Source organism: Dermacentor albipictus, unplaced genomic scaffold (genome assembly GCF_038994185.2).
Source record: "Dermacentor albipictus isolate Rhodes 1998 colony unplaced genomic scaffold, USDA_Dalb.pri_finalv2 scaffold_24, whole genome shotgun sequence".
NCBI lineage: Eukaryota > Metazoa > Arthropoda > Arachnida > Ixodida > Ixodidae > Dermacentor > Dermacentor albipictus.
The window spans coordinates 932,527-954,225 of record NW_027225578.1 but is presented as its reverse complement, the minus strand read 5'-3'; the positions used below and the strand labels follow the sequence as shown (position 1 = coordinate 954,225).

At 43.8% G+C, this 21,699-nt stretch overlaps 1 long non-coding RNA gene across 1 annotated transcript; it reads left to right on the top strand.

Moving 5' to 3' along the window:
- The first annotated feature begins 1,999 nt into the window (after nucleotides 1–1,999).
- Nucleotides 2,000–16,122, top strand: LOC139052476 (uncharacterized). Its single transcript, XR_011509919.1, has 4 exons — nucleotides 2,000–2,395; nucleotides 3,849–3,948; nucleotides 10,078–10,295; nucleotides 15,926–16,122. It is a non-coding gene; the product is annotated as an uncharacterized lncRNA (long non-coding RNA).
- The last annotated feature ends 5,577 nt before the right edge of the window (nucleotides 16,123–21,699 follow it).

The window sequence follows — 21,699 nt, the reverse complement described above, 5'->3', positions numbered from 1 at the left end:
GTGGCCGGGGACATTGTTAGGGTTGTTACTGCTAATTTCGACAGTTGTCTCTCGCTTTTTACACTTTTGAGCGCGCATATAATTCGTGTGCTCAACGCAAAATAGCTACATAAACACTCGTGGATGAGTCTTCATTCTGACAGCATACTGGCTTCTCACGGCAGCGCTGTACCAGATTAATGAGACCGGAGCGAGACAGGTTTTCACGCAACTTTGTGGAACAAGCGAAAACTTCTTTTCCGCTTCGCATAAGCTTGTGCAATAATTCTGGGAAATTAACTAATGTGACAGTGTAACCGCACATGTAAGTCCACAGGCTTGTGTGCCACATCTTACCAAATAAAACAAAACGGATACGCAGCCATTCCCGCAGATGGTATGATTTTGATCAGCGGCCGATTTTGAGGAGGCGGGTAGGTGCCGCGTCGTCACGGCACAATTATAACAGTTGGCCACGTCGACTTTATTATCGGTGTCGGTGCTATCAGCATTGCCGGCTTGAGAGAAGCACGGTTGAATACCGCGCAAGAGAAAAGTACAGTGCACACCACCGATGCGAAACTGACAAACAATTTTAAAGGGCAGCGACGGAAAGCGCTTCTGTTGCGACTTCAGAACTCTTGGCCGTCGCGACCGGATGTTTCTGTTGCGACGTCAGAATTGCTGTCGTAATGTCAGAGTCGCTGTCATAATAGAAAGCTGTTGTTCCGGCTTCAGAACACTTGTTGTAGCGACAGAACGTTTTTGTTGCGACTTCAGAGATCTTGGTCTTCGCGACAGAATGCTTCTGTTGCGACATCAGACTTTCTGCCGTAACGTCAGGAATGTCTGTCAACTACGGAAACGCGAGGAACTCCTGTCGTACAAGAGAAATTTCTCTAGTTGCGACATGAATTCCTGCTGACTTTTTCAACTGGGGTACCTTGTGGATTCTATCGCAGACGCAAGTAAATCACAAAGCTAATGAAGAAACACTGAATAAAACCGCGCGTAAGCAGCCGCGTCTATTCGCTGGAATGCACGGTAGCACTTGGCTGCGAACATATTGTACACCGCCGCACATTTCTGGCACCCACCACATAGGACACATTCACGCGGCGGAGACATGCGGTTTTTTCCAGGAATATTCGTGGGCCGCACGATAAATACAAAGGCATGGACGACAGGAGCGCAATACCACGGCCGCTCAATGGAAACGCACTTGTGGCAATACGCACACATTCACCACACCAACACGAAAGCAATGCGGATGACACGGGTGTAACCCGCGCCACACGAGCGATTATTCCTCGTAGATTTGATGCTTTCTGACTGAATAAGTTACAACGCGCACGGAAACATCGCACACTGGACGTGTACCTCCGAGATCATGTCAACAATTTCTAATGCTACAGTAGAGGGTGACGAAAGCAACAAGTCGTTTAAAACGAAGTGACGGCGCAGGTAGCACGGGTCAATGCACGGGCAGTAGCGCAAGGCGTCGTGGGTGGGCATGGATGGGCTTCAAAACAGCTGAAAGTAGGCGGCAAACTTTCCGGAAGGGAGCAATGGGAGACTTGGCTCGCCAGCCTTGACCAGGCACGGCGGACCACACAAGCCAGTGGAGTTCTGGGCTAGGGGACCCACCCCGTCACTTTCCACACCTTTCTTTTTCTTTTTTACCAAACCTTTATAAATATATTTCTTCAAATTACAGCCCAGAGAAGGTTTCATAAGAATGGCATGCGCGAATCTCGAAGGCCATCTTTTTACTGCCCGCATGTGGCGGAAGCTGCTGGAAATCGAAAATACGTCATACAATTTCTTTCTGCGCTAAAGTATAGCGGATAATATAAACTGCGCGATGGTTGTTTATGTATTGCAACATCTACATGCAGTTGAGCGCAACAAGGCACAAAGCGAGTGTGTGCTGGTTATTATTTTAGTCATCGCGGAGGCCAACCAAACTCCCAATTTCACAGGTAGCGCCACCCACCGCCCCGTTTCAAAGTGGTTGCTCATAGTATCCATCCACCAATCTTGTTCCCTTGTTTACATGTGCTGTCGGTCGTACGAGTTGCTACGATGTGTTTGTTTGATCGTGTTTTTTCGTTTGCTGTAATGAATTGTGACTTAGTTCGCGTGCACAAAATTGCCAAAAGATAGCTTGTGTCTCGCTGCTAACTCGCGGTATGCGTGGTGTGCCAGGCAAACGTGGACCAACGATTTTCATGCCATGGATCGCGTTCCCTTTGTCCGTGGTGGTTGTGGAGAGTTCGGTGGACGCCGCAAAGAAATGATGCGCATTATTAGCGTTCCGCAGGTCGTCCACTACGCAACTGCATGTATGCGGGAATAACTTTGCAGCTCCGGCAACTTGGAGGGCGCTTTTCGACCGCATCGTACCATTTAAAAGGTGAGTACACGCATGCTGTGCTTGCTTCTCGTGTGTGCCTAGAGTGCCTTGCGAGCGTAAGAAATCGAACTCCCACGACGACATTGACTGTGCCGATGCTTGCTGAGCGTTGGTTGACATAATTTGCTTGCGCAAGTTTATTGGCTTAATGCTAAATTGAAAGTCTTGGTGAGCGCTGCCTTCCGGTGAGAGGGATTAGGTTCGGCAACAGTCCTCATTTGCGCGAGCTGCCACTTTTCTGCTGAAGTTGGGTAATAAAGACTCATCTGCCTCTTTACCTATTCTTACTGAAATGGCGTTTCCTCTCTTACTTATGCTTCGAGGTTGTAAATAATGTCTGTTTACGCGGTTGTCGGTTTGTGAGCAGTTATTGGGAAAAAGTATAAACACCATGCAAGTGATCTTGCGCGCGACGGAGACGCGATGTAGATGGCTGTCGCGCTCGCTCGTTCCCTACAAGTCGTACCCCATGCGAGCGGTCTTGCGCGTGACGGAGACGCGATGTAGATGGCTGTCGCGCTAGCTCGTTCCGTACAAGTCGTACCCCATGCGAGCGGTCTTGCGCGCGACGGAGATGCGATGTAGATGGCTGTCGCGCTCGCTCGTTCCCTACAAGTCGTACCGCATGCGAGCGGTCTTGCGCGCGACGGAGACGCGATGTAGATGGCTGTCGCGCTCGCTCGTTCCGTACAAGTCGTACCCTATGCGAGCGACGACAATGAGAGCCGTCTCCCCGGTGTTGCCGGTATGAGGGCAGCAAATACGCGCCAAAAGTGTGCTTTATTAATTTAGTTTGCTGTGTTTTACTCAAAGGAGCAGCATAAAACATTTCTTTAATGTCTTGCAGTAGGTTCTTAACCTTGCACGTATCAAAATAGTCGTTTGCTTGTTCCGTGCAACAAGCGGTAGTACTCGACTGATGTACATCCAGTTCTGGCTTCGCGCTATTGTCTGTTCGCTCATAGCACTTCTGGGCGACGAGCGACGAATTCTAGATTTCCAGAACCAGGCGACAAAGAACGAGCGATATGTTCGCGCGACGGCCCGTTTACTCGCTCAAAGCCGTCGCGCACAAAATCTCCCTCATAGGGGTCGGGCAAAAAAATTTAAGCAATACGGCTTGCTACTACTACAGCTTACGTTTTGAGACAAGGTGTTTTGACATAACTAGAGATGACAAGGGAAAGTTGCTTAACTGATAGAAAAAAATGAATTGTTACGTAAACAAACATTTGTTTGTAATGTACTGTAGCTGTAGGTCTTAAAAATTTTATTGTCATGAAGAGGTCCCTATTATCACAATATTCATCAGTAACGTTGACCTTGTGCTCTGTTCCCACCCTGCAGTGGTGCAAACATTGTTTTTGTGACTTTTTCTGTGCTCCTTGCATGTGTTCACAATGACTTCTTTAAAGTGCCACTGCTATAAGTTAACACAGAACCTATCTTGCAGTGGCAAGGCCGTGACCAACAACAGTGTCCACGTCAGGGAGGAGCTATGGCTGCAGCAGCGCTGTGTGTAATCGGATGGTCTGGTCAAGTATGACTAAAGTGTATGTGTTCGCAAAAGTAGGATCTCGGTATCATTCGTCAATAAGTTCATGGACATATTACTCAGCAGTGCTTACTAAATAGGCTAAATATCTGCTCAACTTTATTCAACTTGCTGCTTATTTGTGTTTGTAGACATTATGTACACATTACCTTGTTCACTTTAAAACTAGACCTAACATGTCTTGAGGTTTATTTTTTCTTGCATCAATCACTTGGCTGCGCGTTACATTTTATTTTGCTTAGTACAAATTATATCTACCTCTTGTTATTTTGTTTTATTGATTTGAAACTTTCCTGTGTTATACCTTTTATATCCACTTTTTTTTTCGTTTAGGCTACACGCTTGTGCAGTTTCTGCACACGTAAGGATTAAAAGTGTAATGGGCCAAATATGTCACAGGTCTAAGCATGCAGCATGCTTACCATTGTTTAACATTGGTATTACAATTATTGTGAGGGTTACTTGCACGAGCAAGACTAATTGAAAATAGTTGGACAAGACAGTGCACTAGACTTCAACTTAGAAGCTTTATTCAGGAAACACGCAATGAGGTCCCACCTTATGCTCAAAAATATCTGCCGAGAGATGCATAAATAAATGTGCCACATGGGAGGAAACCAAATGCGCAACAAAGCCAATACTGCCCACAACAAGCCATTACAAAGCATTCAGCAGGTTCTTCTCAAGGTACAACAAACACTCCTTTATCAGTGAGTTCCAGTGAAGGAGTGCTTACACATTCATCAGCAGCCTTTGAAATGCCAAACACCAAATATTTCCTTATCTAACTGCCTGCCAAACCGTCTGAGCACTTGCTTGTTTTGAAAACACAGGTAGCATTTACGAGCACATCTTCGGCAGTGGTCAGCCAAATGGGCAGTGCCTGCTAGAGCGTTTACAGCGTTCCGGTGCTCCCTAAGCCTCTCGTTCAAGAACCTGCCCTTTTGTCCAATACAGCACTTTCTACAGGGAAGTGAAATCTTGTATACCACCCCCACATTGCAGTTAAAAGTGGGTGACATGCTCCTTAGTGCATGTACCCTGATTCCCGGCGTTGCTTACCAACCTGCACATTCTTGCGAGCTCTAGTGGCGCTGAAGAAAACACCTACACTGCACTGGTTTGCCACATTGTTTAGGTGGTGGGACACCCCATGTACAGATGGCACAGCCACAGGGCGCCCACTGGGACGTGCGTTATTGCACCGAGCAGCTGCCAGATCTGTTTTTACCTCTTTAATGAGGCTCCCAGTAATTGACACCAAGGTGTTATCGAGATATCCGGCCCTACATAAATGGCTCGCTTGGTTGCTGAGCGCTGCAGGAAACCTGGTGCACAAGATTTAACCAGAACAGCTCTCGGGCAGCTAGGAGCTATGCATCCTTTACCATGGAGTATGCCAAACGGTAGTTGAGCAAGGGCTTCTTTTTCCTAAGAGAGTATATATAATAAAGGAAAGTATGATTTAAAATTATACGAATATCGAATGATTGCAGGCGATCATCTTCTGGCAACTCATGTGTGAACTTGAGTCCTACTGAACACTGTTCGAAAACACCCACAATGTTTTTAACAGCAAAGCCAGCACAACAAAAAAGTCATTGGCACTACCACATTGCCCACTGGACGTACAGTAACGCACGTCCCAGTGGTAGCCGTGCAGCTCTGCCATACATACACAGGGTGTCCCACCGCCTAGAAGAAAGGTGGCGAACAAGTTTGGTGTGGGCATTTTTTCAGCACCGCTAACGCTCACAAGAATATGCAAGTTGGTAAACATTGCCGGGCGTCAGGGTACATGCACTAAAGAGCATGTCACCTGCTTTGTTAACTGAAATGTAGTGGTGGTATACTACATTGCCCTTCCCTGTGGAAAGTGGTATATTGAACAAACAGGTGCCTGAATGAGTGGCTTGGGGAGTACCGGAACGCTGTAAATGCTCTCACAGGCGCTGGCAACTTGGCTGATCACTGTTAAAGTACCCATATATGCTCCCCATGTTTTCATAACACACAAGTGCTCAGTCAGTTTGCCAGGCAGTTATATAGGGAAATGTTTGAGGTGTTTTGCACTTCGAAAGCTGCTGATGAATGCATAAGCACTCCATCACTGGTAACAGCTGATAAATAAGTGTTGTGTCTTCAGAAAAATTTGGTGAATGCTTTGTAATGGCTTCTTGTGGATGCTTATCAGCTTCTATGTGCATTTCGTTATCCCCTATGTGGCACATTCGTTTATGCATATGTCTCCACATTAACTGAGCATGCGGTGGCCTCTTTGCATGTTTCTTCTGAATAAAGCATGTCAGTTGAAGCCTACCGCTTTGGCTAGTCCGACTTTTATTCCGTACGCCTTGTTTGTGCTAGTAACTATGTCACAGGAGCTGTGTCAACGGCAACTAGCCCAACCTTCTCCATTAATTTCACAATATTTTTCAAGTTCCCAGAACAATGGACACGAGCTTGAATTTTTTTTAAATGGTACATGAAGGCCAGTATTCACTGTGCTGTAAGTACTACAGCAGTGAGGAGTTTTCTAGTAAGCTTGCTTTTTTTCTCTACATTTTTTAATATTTTTCTTAAGATATACCCATTCATGCAAGTAGGCAATGTGGCAGAGTCTGTGTCCAGTTGCATCGTTTTCGACTTTGTCTATACTGCATAGACCACATAGTTGGTACATAGTTCAGTCTATTGATGCACTATCATTAAATACGCATGCAGTTTTGCACATGCAAGATTGCCTGCTCGCTATTGCTAAAGCATTTGCTGGTTATTGCTATGTTGCTCATCAAGTGAACTTGATTTCAACAGCACCACACAGAACATCTGCTTGGCAGTGGTGTAATTTTAATACTGATTATCAGCCAACAAGCTCTATGTCTACAGCTGTCCAGAAATAATTCTATTACTTTGTGTGTCTCCACATATTTGGTTAGCACAGTGGGCAGTTTTCTATTTATTCTGCTTGGTGCTGTTCAGGTGAGAATATTTTCAACTAGCAAGTGCAAAGTGTAATGCTGTCAAAAGCCTTTGATTACTGGGCAAATGAATTGAAAGCATTGTACGTAATACAAAAAGTATTTTTCACAAAATACTAGTGTTAAGAACAAGCATCATGTGCACTGCAACTCGTTGTTTTATGTTGGTATGCAGGTATCTCAAGCTAAGGGTGGTTGTGCATGTATTTTCCACATATTAGCTAATACTTTAGCTACATGAAACAGCCTATGTTCTGGCTGCTGAAGTCAAATTTGTGGTTGATGAACCTGCTTGTTTTTGCTGTGCACTTACATTTCTGTTGTTTCTTAAGGGTTGTAGCCATGTGACAACTGATGTATTGCAGCAATGTCAAAGGTAGCTTCCACCCATTATTGCTACAGTGTTCCAACAGACACTTGTCGCCGTATTTGTGCATTTTCAGAGAACCAGCCATATCCTCTAGGTGAAATTTGTCGTGTCGTCTTGAGTTTGCCAGTCAGTTCATATAACTCTTGAGGACAAAATTTACACAGTGAAGGAAGGGAGACCATACAACATGACCAGTGATGACTGAGTATTTTGATAGAAGGAATAAAAATAACACTGAGTGTGTGCTTATATTGTGCACAAGTTCCTTCAGAAGGAAAATGTGAGTTGTAATACAAAGGCAAAAAATCACAATAAACAGTATTTGCGTAAAAAAAGGTGAATAGTCAGACTAATTTCTATCCCTTGTCATCTAGAAAGGACGCCTTTTTTCATGCATTCATAATGAGGGCTTGCTCACACGTCTTCTGGTATGCCTCTCTGATTTCTCTTGTCAATTTTTCAACCTGGGTGGAAACAGATAAACTAATTTAATCTGGCCTAAAGCCCTATTGCGGCAATGCACGGCCAAGTCAGACGAACATGCCGGTCTTCTCAGTAAAATGTGGTGATTTCTTTGGTACATATTTAGTTCCTGGCCTGTCAGCTTCCTAACATTGGAATGCAGTACACTGCCCCTAACACGCACTAGACATATTTCGTGGTATGTTTAACCAAGCGTACCTCGCTTGCCTGTTCGCTTTTCTCAGTTCACTTGTGGACTGTGCTGCATACCTGCCTACTTTATTTTTTCGCTCGAAATATGTGTGCATAGCATTCCACAAACGCATTGAGAAAGGCGTCCAGGCAAGGGAGATTTGTATAAATTACCACTAAATATGTCTTGTGTCCGTCATTAGCAGTGTAGTCTATGCCTCTGTTCATGTGTATGTTTGTTCAAATGTACAGGGTCGTCAACTCTTGGCACGAACACGACTCGGCGTGGCCACGCCCCGCGGAGTGCCAGCGTGCATGATGCAGGGGGGATGTGGAGCTTCGTGTCATCTGCTAAAGTGCGGGAGCATGCCATGCTTTAGCGGATGACACACGACATGAAGTCCCACCTCTAAGCCCCTGTGCGCCTGCGCCGCTTAGCTCCGTTTCACAGCCATGCCATGCGCGCTGGCAATCCGCGGAGTTCGGCCACTCTGCACCATCTTCGTACTAAGAATGGACGGTCTTGTACATGGGGCAGACTGGCCGGTGTATAAGCATGTGCCCAGGAGAGCATCATTATTCACTCAAGGGACAAGCATGCTCGTCCCACTTGACAATGTATTGACACAACTGGTGATGTACGCCAGATTTAGATTGTTCATATCTTTGGTTTACTTAAGGCAACCGATTGATCAACATTATCACTGAGGCATACCATTTAAAAAAGAGGGACATCTGTCAGCCAGTGCTCATTATGATTGCATTACAAAGAGGAATACTCTCGAAATGACACGGAATAGTGATCACTCTGTGCTTATTTGTTCTATTTTTATGCAAGTACTGTTTATCATGATTTTGTACATTTGTATTGCAACTTGTGCCCTTTGTCTTAAAAGATCGCTTGTGCAGTGCAAGGGCACATGCAGTATACATATTATCTTTAATTTTTGCATCAAAATTAATGTTGAATTGGTAGCTTTTGTGTCTTGTTGTCTTCTTTCGGTCGCTTGTATCACTCAAAAGGTAAACATTAACGTACACCAACTTTCTTAATTACTTGCCCGTCAGTGTTGATAAACATGAAATGTTGTTTTCAGCCAGAATATTCTTACCATTTCTCATTCCCGGTCAGCATAGTGCTAATATCCTTTGGCTTTTTATAAAGCGTGCTAATATGTATTTCTGATTAATGCAAAAGTTAGTTCTAGTTGGTGGTAGCTGCACTTGGACATCATGACAAGTGCAAGGGCACACACACACACGAAGAGACACAGTCTGAACGGGCGCTAGACATCAACTGAAGGGCTTAATGACGAAAAACAGCAACGCACATATTGCGCAAAAACCTACAAAAAGATGTAGAATGTGCAATTGTCCCTAAAGAGAATTCCGCTGCCGCTGTACTAGCGCTGTACTATTACAACAAACATTTCGAACCTGGTCGCAGTAAAAGGAGCGTGCACACCGAGTTCTGAAGTTTGAAGTTGTGACGGGACTTGGTGCATTCGTCGTTGCAGTTTAGTCATGACGAAAATATAACTGCTGAGATGAGTGAGTGGTGCGTGTGGTTTTCAGAGCCCACAAGGGAATTCACTTGTTTTCAACCATACAAGGGTAATCATACTTTCAAGGCATGTCTCCAGTGTTCTTTAGAACAAGGCCATGTAGTGTGTGATGGTGGTGGATTTTGGAGACTGGCACGCGTAAGTCTCTAGGTAACATGTGCTGCACTATTCTCCGTGTGACAGTGCAATCTTGGAGGCCTTGACGTCACTCGTTCTTGCACTGTTCTCTGCATAGCGGTGCGCCTATTTGAATCAATTGTTTCGCTTTCTCTATTAATTGCATTATTGCAAGGTTAGACTGTACGAAATTTCAGTGTTTGCTGCCCTTGAAATGGGAAAATTTTATTAGTTTAATCCTTTACACAAAAATGAATTTCTTGGTGAGGTTGGGTTTAACCCCAGTTTTTTTAAAACTTGTTCGAGGGGCAGAAATTGGAAAATATAGAGTTGCATCAGAAATTGACGGACCTAACTAACCTATATCATATTGTTTTATACAAGTGCGTTTTAGTGTTAAGAATACTGCTCAGGAAAAAAACACTTCATATCTATTGCAGGTACAGATTGGTGTGGGATTTGTGATGCCACTCAACAAGTGGCATTACATATTCAAGTCTGCTTCCAACGGAAAGTGCCCATTAGAGGTGTCATGGCACCTGTGGACACCAGTGCAAGCAGGTGAAAGCAGCCTGACTGGACAGGCCTGCCGGACAATGTGCCGCGCATCTGGGAAGCTTCTGGCAACACCTCTCGGAGAAAGTGGCTGCTTTGAAGAGTAAGTCAACTGTCACCTCATTTAAGAAATATAACTGCATATCTACAAGTTATCTGAATGAGTTAGCATTACATGATGTATACAGAGCGACAAGAAATGCCAAAGCAAGAATGAGGCAAGTGCCTATATATTATATCTTTTTCTTCTGCTGTATATGCACTGTGTCTCGACACACAATTTAAATGTCTGTGTGGGTATGAAAAGCAGCACAAGATAATTTCGGGATATGGGTTTCCAGCGAAAACCATCCACAAAGTTTCCCCCATAATCAGTTTCAATTAAAAACAATCAAGAAAGTCGGGTGGCTACACGAGCGGTTAATTTTGACAGGACCTCGATAGCTTGCATTCACCTGCTGCTCATTGTCTTAACAGAAGTGAACATTTAAGCACCTCATTGTCTTTGAAATTTCTAATGTAGACTTGGCATGCGTTATTGTAGCTTTTCACACTGCAGCTTTCATTTCACTTTTTTGAAATAATGCTTCTCAAGAAAATTGGGTTCCGACACAGCTTGGCAAATTGTATGGTCTAAAGAAGCTTTTTAAACCACCGCCTTCCAAAGTGTTGACTGTGGTCACCTGATGTGCTGCTTTACAATCTGCAGCGTTCACAGCCAAGCAATTTGAAAACACTATTCTGATTATTGGGATGTAAAAGTTATAAACAGGGATAAAGTGCCTCAGAAAGGGTGGCCAACGTTTCGTTAGGAGGACCTATCTTCTAAAAGGCTGCCTCGTCATCCTCGGCATGTTAGTTTTAAAGTGTTAGTAGAGTGACGTCACATGCAGTTGTCGGGAGTGGCTGGTTGTAAAGGGAGAGACTTGAAGGAGAATGAGCGCGGTCACCTGATGTCTGTAAGCATGATTCCTAAGACGTAGGAACAGTAGCGGGAGTGGGAATGCGGGGAGAAAAGGAGAAAAAAAGAGACACCAAGAGGGAAAGAAAGAACAAGAAAAGAAAAAGAAGGGCAAAGGAAGGTGTTGGGGAAGCAAGAGGTTAGGGAGCATTCAGGGGTGTCTTTGGCAGCATGTTCATGTGGCTTTAAAGGAGCCGGTGAGGCGGTCAGTGCTCGAGTAACAAAAACAACCCGAAAAGACATTAGTTGAAAGAATGACTTGAGTAGTATAGCAGCAATGCGTCGGATAATTTAGAAGGAGTTAAGATGGCAGTAAGGAGTCCGGAATGCAGTGCATAGGGTAGCTGGAAGGCAGCGGCATGGTCTTTCTAGGGACGTTAGTCCCAGTAGCTCAATGTAGGTGTCGTCACAGCGGTATGCAGAAGTGGCGATACCCTGTGTGGCTGAGGCACCGAAGAAGGTATCCTGGCGCCTGGGACTTTGGAATATGTTGGTGAGGGTGTTTCGAAAAAATATAATAAAGAACGGACAAATATGGGGGTGAACTGAAACTGGAATAACAAATAAGAGGGTGGCATGAGCAAAAGCGGGCGGAAACAGATGTACATGGGAAAACATATTTATGCTAACATATTTATGGGGATTCTACAGACTTTCTATTGCACTGCACTGACAGGCCCCACACATACCTACGATACATAGACGACATATTCATAATATGGTGACATGGTCAAGACAGCCTAGATAAATATGTAGGATTTCTCAATTCTTTTCACCCAACAATAAAATTCACATCAAAATCTTCAATGGAGCGCATAAACTTTCTGGACACAACAATATACATTGACACTGGGACACTAATGACAATGGTGTATGGAAACCTTTTGACAAACAACAATACCTTGAATATACAAGCCACCATCAAGCCACATTGCAAAGAAGGCATATTTAAAGGCCAAGTACATGGCTACGTCACATGTGTGTTGAAAACCAAGACTACATAGATAGACTTGATCACTTTAAAGAAACCCTATCAAACGGGAACCACCCAATGAGTGCCCTTCAGAAAGCCTGCACCGATGCAACCAAACTTGACTGAGCCGAGGTGCTCAAGCCGCACCCTAGGATCACAAGAACAGCGCCTCTTCTTACTGCTAAATTCTCAAACACACTCCCAAACATGAACAACATCCTCAATAAATACTACCCAATTCTCCCCAGCAACCAGAAACAAGATTTTTCCTGCCCTGCCCAGAGTAGTCTTGAGATCCAACACTATAATATTAAGGACATTCTTGTACGTGCCAAACTAAAAACAACAAACTTAGGAACCAGTCCCTGTGGCTGCCCGGGTGCTCTACATGCAAACATTTAATCTACTACTACAGTAATAAGTACAGCATCAAATTACTCAAACAAGGTAACTTCGAGTTTCATCTACACATCAAGCAATGTTGTCTACTGTCTAGAATGTGCCACTTGTAGCAAATAATACATAGGTGAGACAGGAAAAAAAATTCATAAAAGACTGAACGGTCATCGCACAGATACAAAACAATTTACCTAAAGCAGTAGCCAGCCATTTCAATGAACATGTAATATGTGACAAAGCAAGGCTCTATAGACTACAAATTTCCGCTCACCTTGCCAGAGGAAATATACGGAATCATACCTCATACACAAGTTTAAATGCCTACATCCAATGGAAATCAATTTAACACATAGCAACTTAGAATCTTTAAAAACTTTAAAGCTGTAACTTAAATCGGAAAGCCTCATGTCATCAACCAAGGCACAAAACACATTGTGCCACCAGCTAAACTTAATTCTTAACCTCACCTATTTCACCGTTTCTAATTTTTACCTGCTTACTACTCAATTTATTATATTCTTTCATGTTTTAATGTTTATATCAACTGTATGACCCCTTTTCCCATGTACACCTGCCTCCGCCCACTTTTGCTCATGTAATCCTGCTATTTGATATTCCACTTTCAGTTCCTCCCTTTTGTCTGTTTTCTATCATATTTTTTTAACACCCTCACCACCACAATCCAAAATCCCAGATGCCAGGATACCTTTTTCTGCGCATCAGTCACACAGGGTATCACCAGCTCTATATACCACTGTGACGACACCTGCGTTGAGCTACTGAGGCTGACATCCCTAAAACACCATGCCTCTGCCTGCCAGCTACCACATGCATTGCATCCCAGACTCCTTGTCGCCATCTTAATTTTTTCAACATTACCCAACGCATTGCTGCTACGCTACTTAAGTCATTCCTTCAACTGATGTCTTTTGGGGTCTTTTCTGTTACTCGCACACTGACCGCCTGACCAGATCTTCTAAAACGGCAGAAACATGCCGCCAATGACATTCCTGAATGCTCCCTAACCCCTCACTTCCTTAACACGCTCCCATGCCCTTCTTTTTCTTGTCTTTCTTTTTTTGCCTCTTGGCATCTCTTTTTTTCTCCTTTTCTTTCGTTTCTTTTCTCGCCGCCTTCCTATTCTCACGGTCTTGTGCCCTCGTCTTAGGAACCATGCTTACAGACGTCAGACGACAGCGCCCATTCTCTTTAAAGTCTCTCCCTTTACAACCAGCTGCCACTGACAACAACTGCACGTGAAGGTCACCCTACTAGTCCTTTAAAACTAATATGCCAAGGCTGACCAGGCCACTTTTGACGAAGATAGCTCCTATCGAATCATTGGCCAGCCTTTCTGAGGCACCTCATCCATGTTTATAACCTTCATACCACAGTGTGCTATTCCATCTGTCAGCCGCTTTCTTGATTTTAAATGTTCTGATTATTGAAGTTTGTAAGACATGGCCTATCAGCACTTTCGGCATACTTTCAGTGATCTCATTTTATTTAAGCATAAGAATGAGGAAAGAACTGCTACACAAAGAAAGCACCTCATACATTATTCGCATGTACGCTCTGATCTGCATAGCTGATCTTGTTCTACGCAAAGCATCCTAAAATTTTCATGCCTCTCGTCGGTGCCAAGAAAAGCAAGGTGCTGGGCATCATGCGGAATTCCAGCGCTTTCCGGCAGCCTGGATTAGAAAGGACTGTATAGTGTAACTGTAACTGGCATTCTTCTGCCAAGATTCAATTGTTTTATGGATCGAAGTACTAGGTACTCTTGTAGTCGCATCAACACTCTGCCGAAGATTTCATTTCCTACAGAAATATGTTTTTTTTAAACAGACGAGCATGAAAAATTGCTGTGTATTACGTTAAGATGCTTCTTTAGGCTTCTTTTACATTGAAGATGTAGGTTAGCTTAGCAAAGTAGCAATATAGAGATTGAAAAGTAGAAAAAAAATGGCAGATCCCATGCACTGTGAGAATCGATGTACACGAAGCTCACATTGTTTGCTTTGATTGACAATAATTAACGGTGATGTTAGTAGCAAGTTTGTAATTTTTTCAGCGTTTAGTCCAATACGAAAGTGGCAAGTTGATGTTAAGCGTTACCTTGCATGCACCACTTCTGTTTGTCTGCATAGTCCACAGAACACACAGAGAGATGTGTTTGCTTGAGGCGTTGTTGCGAGTCATTGTTCATAATCTCTGAGAGGGAATTGAGCGTTGTCATTGCCTCACATGGCGCACCGTATCATGGGAGAAATATTAAACTTTAATTGAAATATGAGGCTGTGCATACTTCAATTAGGTATTGTAATTGTATGTATACATAAGTTCGCGGTCTGCACTACATTTCACTGCATAGCGAAGACGCTCCTGTTCTGTGTGACACTTCTTTCTAGTCTGGGTGACCTCGACGTCGAGTGCACGCCTTGCTGGCGCGTGTTAATGGGCTCCTTCTACATACATGGGCAACACACTGTTGAGATTCCAGCTCAAAGCGTTCTCTTCAGACTAAGGACGATTCTAATGTTTACACTATCGCAGCCCAGCATCTGCATTTTTCTCGCATAGAAATTAAAACCAGCAAAGCACGTGCAATACACACTAACGGTGAAATGCTGGGGCAGCAGCGCCGGTCAGGATGTGCAGAGGTGAGCGCCATCTGGTAATGTTGCAAGAAATCCAACGGCACGCATGACAAGACCATAGCAGCTGCAGCGCCCGTAATGTTGGGAGAAGAGGCGAAAAATGCTTCACTTTAAAACATTAGTTGCCATCATTTGCAGCTAAATAAAGCTTGCAAGCCAGCCATTATACAGCTTTTATATGAAATCTTTTATGCCTATATGGCAAATGCTAAAGTTACGACTTCCTCACCAACTGCACGAGCAACAAGTAAAGCTAACAAATGATAGAATGGACAAACCAGACAGCTTGCACCTTGCAGCTCTCCTGCATGCGTTAGAGACAGTGTAGCCAAATTGTGGCTCTCCGAATTTGACAGGAATTTGGGTGGTCGAAGAGCAGACAAATTATGCAAAATCAGAAGCCAAATATCCACCCCATAAGGCTTTGAGTACAGCTCCCTTGTGTCTAAATTTTGCAGTTAAGCCAACCTCCAGATGAGAAGAGACGTGGCTTTGGCAAAAAACATACAAAAATTCCATGTAAATCTGCAAAACAATGTGATGCATGTGTATGCATTCTCACTGCAAATAAACCTGGGCTGGCTTGCACCCTGGGTAGCATGTTTTGTGTGTGACATTTGCTGCATTTTGTTATCTGAAACTTTTTTTGAAGTGATTAGAGCAGATTTTCTTCATTCACTTATTGCTAGAAATCATTGGAAAAACAATTTACTTATATATTTATTGCACTCTCCTTTTAGACTGCCTGGAGAAATATAGAAGTGACCATCCAATGATGCCACCTGCACCACATCCGGAGAACCACCTTGCTTCCCTGCGAAAGCACCATTGGAGCTTTCTTTTACACAAGCAGGACGCCAGGGCAAGCGAGTAGAAAAGTAAATACAGTACAAGTCCAGTGATGCTTTTTCAATAAACTGTGATGATATGCTATGTAGTATGGTGCTTTACAGATTGATTCTTTTTGGCATGAAAATAGCCACATCTTGGCAACATGTATATACAGACTGTACACTTCACAAGACTCAACAACACATAAAGATAGCCCGTCATGAGCTTCCGAATAGGAATGGCTGCTCCTTCAATTCATCACACAACTTGCCTTTGACGTCCTGCGCCCATGATGATATCCAACCCAGTGCCCACCGCGCCACCCATCACCCACCGTGCCACCCAGCACCCGCCGTGCCACCCAGCACCCGCCGTGCCACCCAGCACCCGCCGTCCCACCCAGCACCCGCCGTGCCACCCAGCACCCGCCGTGCCCAGCAACCACCATGCCGCCCAGCACCCACCGTGCCACCCGTCACCCACCATGTCACCCAGCACCCACCATGCCACCCGTCACCCAGCATGCCACCCAGCACCCAGCATGCCACCCGTCACCCAGCATGCCACCCACTACCATAATCCACCATGATGATGGATGATGGATTCCACTATGCCCAGCATCGGGCAAATTTTCAATAGGGTTATCTGACGTCTAGTATAATTTAACGAATCTAGAATTAATTAGGTTTTGTTCGCTTTACCATTATGCAACGTACTGTTCAATTACAGAGTTACTGAATTTCGCCTATAATTGATACTTCTCCTCGTTGTTAGCTTTACGTGCCATTTATCCTCGTTTGAATTTTTGCATGTTATTTTTAATATTTCTTCAATTATTTGTCTTCTTTTTAACTGTGTGAATGTACTTGTGATATTTTTAATAGATTTTTTTTCTTTCTTGCCGTTTATTTCCGATGATGATGTAGAAATTGTATAATATATGAAATGACTCACTGTTTGCCACGATCCTACTATCCCCTTTCATATCTTGTTAGGAGATCCCCCCGACAGTTGTTACTTCGGGACCTCCGAATGTGTACTTATACCCATCTTGTATTTGATTTCGTCAAAATAAATTCCCCTCTGAAACGGGGTGATGGCCCATGCTAATGAACTTTTCTTTACATATTTTTGATGCACCTAATTTTGAACTTTTATGCTCTGTGCTACGTTGTCACTGTAGAAAGTTCATTTCATTGCACGTTCCATCGTGATTATTATTATTATTATTATTATTATTATTATTGTTTGGCAACCCCTTCGAAATGGGATGGGGACTAATAATCACCTAGCCTGCTTGAGCTAATCAAGCAATCTATACATATTTATCAGTCTAGCATTCTCTATGTCTCCGTAACCTTTTCACTCTTCCTTAAAGACATCTATATCTACCTTATTAGTTACCTGTGCCTGTAACGGATTGAGTCCTATTAATTTATTTACTCCCTTATTTCCCACCGATATTCTAGACCAGGGTTTTCCAACTTAAAAGATTTGCAGGGAGGCCTGGATTGGCGATCAGTGGCGGTGTCGATGGCTGGACAATAAAGAATAATTAAATATTAGTGAAAATATATTGGCAAACGTAACTAACGGTACTGGGCGTTGAATAAAACCTTATTCCAATTAATCGGCGAGTTTATGTCCGAATTTTATTTTTACTTGACGTAGTGGCGTTCGCATTCTGGCTTATGGGTAAGAAAAGGTGCAAAATAGTTATATCAGTTTAAAATTGCAATCTTGTCACCAAATCTCTCTCTATCTCTCTCTCTCTCTCTCTCTCTCTCTCTATATATATATATATATATATATATATATATATATATATATAAACGAGAAGAAAGGGGGTTAACCGAGGGTCCCGATTTTATTAGTCATATCATAAGAAGCCAACAAACATTGACACCAAGGACAACATAAGGGAAATTACTTGTGCGTAACAAATGAAAATAAAGAAACAAAGAATTAATGGAAATTAAAGTGGATGAAAAAACAACTTGCCGCAGGTGGGAACCGAACCCACAGCCTTCGCATTTCGCGTGCGATGCTCTGCATTGCTCTGCTCTGCATTGCGATGCGTGCAATGTTTGTTGGCTTCTTATGATATATATATATATAAAGTACATTTTCTTGGGCGGGTTGCTTGATAACTGAGAAGGAACAACAGTAGCTCGAAATAAAGAAGCAATCTGTGTATTCTCGTAATTGTTTCTTTCGTGCCACACAGAAATTTTTTTTTTCGCAGTGATTCTGTATGCATCAAGCAAATATCCAGACAGCGTCGAGGTGGTATGGGAAACGTCGTCATTCTATACATAGGGCGATTTGTTTTGGTGGTGTGGCGTTACCGCATTTCTTAGAATTCGTGCTGACTTTTGTACATGCTGTTTACGTTTCAGTAGCGCAGAAGCGCAGTCCAGGGACCCTATAAACTATTGCTATTCTAATATGCTTTTATTCCAATCTCCTGACGTCAAATTTGCGTAACCGCTGAGGCAAACACCTGGCGGTGGCCCGCAGGGTTGTCTGAACAGACCAATCAAACGCTCTCCTCGTTTACAGGGGGTCACTTTTGTTTGCTTTAAAAACCAATAACGTTGCCTGCGCTGAGCGACTTGTCTTATCTATTTGGCTGACAAGAGGTGAAGAGCACGCTCAAGGGGAGAGGGATCTGATGGGGCCGAGCCAATGTACTGAACATCGATAACCGGATTAAGAGGGTGGTGCCGGCGTCTGCGATTGGTCCGCTTTTCCTTACTTAGTTTGCGGTGGCTGGTCAAAAATCGCAGCGGCATGCAACGGAATGTTAAGATTGCTGCTAAAACGGATCCTCAGAAAAGAAGAGTTGGCAGAGCGTGTTCCTAAACGTGCCGAAAGTGCTCGAAAATGTTACACTGCCAAGCAAAATGTTTTATTGTACGCAAATAAACCCAAGCTATCCGGCAGGTGCGAGTATCCAGTACCTGAGCGATCGGCGGCAGCCATCTTTTATTATTTTCGGAACGGGGCAGCCTGCGGCTATTCAGAAGAAAATTTAGTTTTGTTCCGCATATTAATGCAGCTTTAGCGCATACACGTCACTTTAACGCGGTGAGGGTTCGCGGTATTGTGACGTCGCGTGACAGGCAGGTGAAGTGGGTGGAACCTGAAAGCTTTTGATCAATAGCCGAGGGCTAATGGCGAAAAGGCGTCGCATCAGAAATAACTATTTTTCTTTTGTTCGGTTCAATCGTACACAATCAGTGTGTACACGTCAGATCAGATGGGACACTATCGTGGTTTTCGTGACGTCGCGTGACATAGAGGCGAAGTGGGGGTGGTCCAAAAACGTTTCTGCCCAACCGCGGAGCACTGATTGCTGAATTGGAATAGGAAAGCTCGGAATAGCTTCATGTTATAGCGCCCCAGTACTTTGCAAAACTTCTAATGCCAACAATATGTGATTTGGGAAAATTCTTGGTCTTTAAACTCCAGATTTATGAACTATGCTACGGAAGACTCTATAGTGCAGAGTTGGGGAATAATTTAGAAAACTCAGTGCTCTCTAATGTGCGCTGAAAGATCGTTAGAAGTTGACGTATCGTGCTTGCTTCCAATATAGAAACGGTACGCTGGATAGCCGCATGGGACAGGACGTCAACCATGCAACTTCTTCAAGCCGTTAAAGTACAAAATCAGAACTGGTGGACTCCAGTGATACTAGATTTCCCTGCGGAAGACAAATTTCACGCTGTCTGATTAGTTTTTGAGATGCAAAACGTTACCAGCGCTAGTAGTCCGAAAGCGCCTCATTTCGCGTGTCGCCTCAGCGTTCTGTGGCATGTGTTCCGCTAGTCTTTAAATGCAGGCGCAAGTACGCGCAACGCGTGCTGACTTCCGCGCAGATTAAAAAAAATCTGCGAAGGCGATGGACTCGTGCCGCCTAGTTGAGGCGGGAGACGCTTCGCCGTGTTGCCCTTGACGTAACAACGTAGCTGTCGTCGCCGCAAGAAAACAAAGCGAAAGCTTTGTTTAACCAGAGCACGTGCAACGTAAAAACACTGCCCAAAACAAAAAGCAGTTGAAAAGAAAAATCCGAACAATGCGAGTGAAGCCCTTGTACCAGCTTCACGAGACGCAGAATGAAAATAGTGAATAAGCATCGCGAATATCGGGGAGAGGGAGTCGATACTCGATTGATCTTTTGCTACTCTCGGGCAACGAATAAATAACGATGAAAGAGGGGACGATGCACACATTTCTCCATAAACAAGCTTTTCCCGAGTATTTCTGCTGCTTTACTAGATGCACCTTCCCCAGAAGAAAAATGAGCCACCAAATAAAAGAAATACAGAACAGGGTTCAAACAAAAACGTGCACATCAAAACGTAGTGCCTTAGCCCGACAACACCCCCTCTAGGTACTATGCCGTGCTTCCTGCGATGCCTCTCGGAAGGCGTTTTCGCAGGTCGCGTTTTTTTTATTTTTTTCAGGGTCGACGCAACCCTCTGATGCTTGAGGTCCCTGCAGCCTTTCTTGGCTACACGGCGCAGATGCTCCTTTCTTGTACCGCTTCTAACGTCTTGCCGGCAAATTTTCGCGATGCTTTATCCGTATACTTCTTGTTGATACTCTATTTTCAGTTTCTATTGAATTTGATAAGCACACAACCGAATGTTGGACTGTAGGCTATTCCGGAGAGAAAACTTTCACACTCGTCACGCATAGGGAAGGAAAGGCATTAAAATTGCACGCGTAAAATCCAGTAATTGCTTCGAGTTCCTTTCATTCCTGAAGGTATAAGTGTATCTACAGCTGCATTTATTATTCCTGATGCCTACAAACACAAAATAATGTTTTCAGACGGTAATTAATACAACAAACGCTCACGGCACTCATAATACTACAGCGGAGACTTCTTGGTGACTCTAAATTATGGAATGCTTGGTACTCTTGCAACTTCTCACTGGTACTGCTACTTCACCGAATCCGATCGCTAAAGTTATTTCCATATGGTAATACATAATAGGCGATAACATTAAAAGAGCGAAGAAACTAAAAGTTCTTGGAGGGAGGTAAAATATGGGAGCTATGTGGAATATTCATATAACTACACGAAGACGCACTCAGCTGAATCGGTCGCCCATAACACGGCTTCCGGGAGCACTCGGATGTGATCGCCGCTTGCGCAAAACCACATGTTCCCTCAACTTAGAGGGCAACCTTCTGTAATAATCAGCTCATGCGCCATCCTGCAATGGATAGCTGTAATTCTGAAGTAAGCGTGCACAATGAAATAAAAAGAAGCAGAAGGTGAAACGCTGCAGAAACATAGTTTTATAAACTGCTCTAAAAAAGCATTTTGCCTAAGGAAATTTGACATGTTCAGTGATTACAAGAATGTAACGTACTAGTAAACAAAATTTAATTACGAAATGTTTGTCAAGTCCATCTTTGCAGCCGCCATAATGACACTTTGATAAAACATTTCTAAGCTTTCGTGATGTGTATCCAGGACGAAGAAATGCGGGAACATGTGTCCGGTCTGTGATGGCTGACACTTAAGCTAAAAACCGCCTCGTTATTGACCCCTGACGCTTATACTGTCCTGCCATTGACATACCTCTCTAAATCCTTCCTTTTCATCTTCCTGCTGTTATTATCATTATGATTACACCTACATTTTGTGGTATACTCTGTGGCA